The sequence below is a fragment of the Nematolebias whitei genome, chromosome 24 (assembly GCF_014905685.2).
Source record: "Nematolebias whitei isolate Nwh7 chromosome 24, NemWhi1, whole genome shotgun sequence".
In the NCBI taxonomy this organism is placed as follows: domain Eukaryota; kingdom Metazoa; phylum Chordata; class Actinopteri; order Cyprinodontiformes; family Rivulidae; genus Nematolebias; species Nematolebias whitei.
This window is the reverse complement of record NC_056521.1, coordinates 552,331-556,224: the sequence shown is the minus strand read 5'-3', so window position 1 is coordinate 556,224 and position 3,894 is coordinate 552,331. Positions and strand designations below refer to the sequence as shown.

Genomic DNA, 3,894 nt, shown 5'->3' with positions numbered 1-3,894 from the left:
TGGATGGATGATGGATGGATGATGGATGGATGGATGGATGATGGATGGATGATGGATGGATGATGGATGGATGAATGGATGGATGATGGATGGATGAATGGATGGATGATGGATGGATGGATGGATGATGGATGGATGATGGATGGATGATGGATGGATGGATGGATGATGGATGGATGAATGGATGGATGATGGATGGATGGATGGATGGATGGACATGATTTATGATATGACGTGAAATGATATCATATATGGCATGATACATATATGATATAAGATAAGATAGAAGTTTATTGATCCCACAGGAAATTGTTGTGCCAGAGTCTCAGTACAAAGGAACATACACAAGAATCACAAGATATAAAGATAACAGAGAATTTAAAAAAGACAACAATTAAGTTCTAAACAGGTGCAGACAGAAACATTAGTTTATTGTAGTACAGGATTAATTTTATTGTCCTATGTGCAGAAATGGGGAGGAGTTGAAAAGCTTGATAGCCACAGGGAGCCAAGATGGCCGCACTCAGAGCAGTTGCAGCTTCACAGGCTCCCGGTACCATCCCAGTTTTTAGAAGTTTTGATATTGACTCTGTTCCCGACTCCGCACGATTTATGCGTGTGAACGATAGCCGAACCGAACTGATGAGAATAAGAGCGGATTTGCCAGGAAATATGGCAGAAATCAGCAACAAACTCAAAACTACACTCGGCAGAATGCAGATCTTAAAGTCATCTACCTGGAAGCTGCGGCAGAGGTGTTCCAATGGCAAAAGAGAAAACGCCAGGCTGTGTTTATGGTGAGGCTACGTGCTAACGCTAAAGCTGGAAAACTCCCGATGCCGTCTCTCTTTCTGTCGAACGTCCGCTCGTTGGACAACAAGATGGATTTGCTTCGTCTGAGAGCGGGCGCCTCAGAGGAGTTGATGAAGTGTGCGGTGCTTTGCCTCACAGAAACATGGATTACAAGTGAAACACCGGATTCAGTCTTCCAGCTGCATGACAGACTCTTTTTTCGAGCAGATCACTGCAGTGAGTTGACGGGGAAATCGAGGGGAGGTGGAGTTTACATTTAAGTGAGTAAAAGTTGGTGCACGAACTGTACTGTGGTTAAAAAAAAAACCTCACGCACAAAGGCTTTGGTGCAGCTAACAGTGAAATATCAACCATATTACCTACCCCGTGAGTTTACAGTGGCTTTCATAACAGTTGTTTACATAGCTCCGGATGCTAATGCTAATGAAGCTCTGCAGGAACTCCATGATCTTCTCGGCTTGCTGCAGAACAAACACCCTGAGGTTCTTTACATAGTGGTCAGAGACTTTAATCACGTGGATCTAAAAGACTGCCTCTCAAGATTTTACCAGCATGTGGTCATACCAACACGTGGAAACAACACGCTAGACAGTGAATGTAAAAGATGCATACAAAGCTGAACCCTGCCCCCACCTAGGACTATCGGGCCACATCTCAATATTCCTGACTCCTGCTTACATGTCCCCCACTGAGACGCTCCAGACCGGTACAAAAGAAAGTTAATTGTTAGATCCAGAACAGTGGCCCCATACTGAGAGATTGTTTTGAAAGAATAGACTGGGAGGTCTTCAGCGAATCTGCTGAAAATGAAGGAGCGCTAGATCTGGACCAATACACATCCTCAGTACTGGGTTACATTAGTACATGTACTGACACCATCTCCACTATCAGAAATGTTAAAAGCTACCCAAACAGAAAACCTTGGCTGAATGCAGAGGTGCGTACCCTGCTGGAAGCCAGGAACACTGCCTTCAGGTCTGGAAACTCAGAGGAGCTGAGTTGGACAAGAAAAGAGCTGGTTGCTGGTATTAAGAGGGCCAAGGCCACATATGCAAAGAGGATCGAGGGTCAATTCATCTCACAAGACCCTCGGAGCATGTGGAGGGGCATTAAGTGCATAACAGATTATAAAGGAAGGAGTGAACAATGCCCCAAAGACCCATCTCTGTCTGATGCCCTCAACAAGTTCTATACATGCTGCCTGCCCTGTCCAGGTGCGTGTAGGTTCTGTGTAGAAGGTAGATGATGGCATCATCAACTCCGATGCGTGGCTGGTATGCAAACTGGAGGGGTCCAGGTATGGTTCCATCACTGATCTGATGTGCTTCAGGACTAGCCTCTCCAGTGACTTCATGGCATGTGATGTGGTATGTGATGACAAGGCCACAGATCTGTAGTCACTGTGTGAGTTTGGGTGGTTATTTTTATATATGTTACTGTATATATGTTTATGATATGGACTTATCTCTGATATTTGATATATGATATGATGTGATATATAACAGACTATATTATCATATGATATGATATGTGTTATATACAGTACGATATCTCATATATGACATAACATGAGATATGATATGACATGATATATGATATCATATTTAATATTTTATATATGATATTATATGATATAATATTACATACATCCTGTTGTTAGTTTTCTACATTTGTCTTGGAATCTAGCTGTTTTTTGTTTTGTTACCTTTTCCTTTTAGCCATCCTATTTGTTAAAAAAAAAAACTGTAGTATGCTTTTTTTATAACTGTTTATTGTTGTTGCTGTTGTCCATTGTTGTCATCTTTCTTTGTTGAAATCAGGTCTCTCTTGTAAATGAGTCCTCGAGGCTCAATGGGATTTACCTGTTTAAATAAAGGTTGATTGATACATGGAGGAGTGGTGGCGCAGAGGGTTAGAAGATGGGCTTGTGATCGGAAAGTCGTAGGTTCACCTCCCGGTACGGTCAACATCAAAATGTGGGTGGAAAAGATGAAACACCCACACTTGCCCCCACCCTCATTCGCCCCACCCTGGGCCCCTGAGCAAGGCCCTTAACCCCCACCATCTGCTCCCTAAACAGGTCTCTCTTGAAAATGAGTTCTCGTGGCTCAGTGAGACTACCTGGATAAATAAAGGGTCAATTAAAAAAAAACCAAAAAAAAACACAATGTATAATTCAGTTCAGTTCAGTTTATTTATAAAGCACCAAATCACAACAAAGTTGTCTCAGGGACTTTACAGGAACATTCACATAAAAGCCAGTTAGTAAAGTTCTCTATCTGAGGAATCCAGCAGACAAGTTGAATCTTGGCTTCGTTGCAGTCTCCCATCCTGAGCAAGCACAGTGGCAACAGTGGAAAGAAAAACTCCCTTTAACAGGAAGAAACCTCCAGCAGAACCAGCTCAGGACAAGAGACCATCTGCTTTGACCGGCTGGTTGAGAGGACAGGAAGGAGAGACAGACCAACACAGAATGGTAGGTTCAGGTATAGGTCCAGGTCCAGGTATAGGTCCAGGTCCAGGTATAGGTCCAGGTCCAGGTATAAGTTCAGGTCCAGATATAGGTCCAGGTCCACATATAGGTCCAGGTGTACCTGAAAGACAAAAAAAAAAACCACATGTTAAAGATAGAAAAATAATTACAAATACCAAACAGGTAGAGCAGAGTAAGTAAAGACAGTAGCAGAGTGAAAAGTGTGGTCAGTTTGTCCTCCAGCAGTCTAAGCCTGTAGCAGCAGAACTAAGGTCGTTTTCACACCAGATAGTCCGGTAGACTCGGTTCGGTTCTGGACCAATATTCATGACCTTTTGTTACATTTGAGCTGGTGCGTTTGCATTCACACTGCACTGTGCAGTCGAGTCAACCTGTTGAACCAACCTGTTGAACCAACCTGTTGAACCAACCTGTTGAACCAACCTATTGAAGCAACCTATTGAACCAACCTGTTGAAGCAACCTGTTGAAGCAACCTGTTGAAGCAACCTGTTGAACCAACCTGTTGAAGCAACCTGTTGAACCAACCTGTTGAACCAACCTATTGAAGCAACCTATTGAAGCAACCTATTGAACCAACCTGTTGAA

General features: G+C 43.1%; 1 protein-coding gene across 1 annotated transcript in view; it reads right to left on the bottom strand.

Annotated features, from left to right (window-relative positions):
- The window catches only part of LOC119429179 (heat shock transcription factor 2 binding protein), an 18,051-nt gene that overhangs the window by 1,889 nt on the left and 12,268 nt on the right, over positions 1-3,894 (bottom strand). The window lies entirely within an intron of this gene.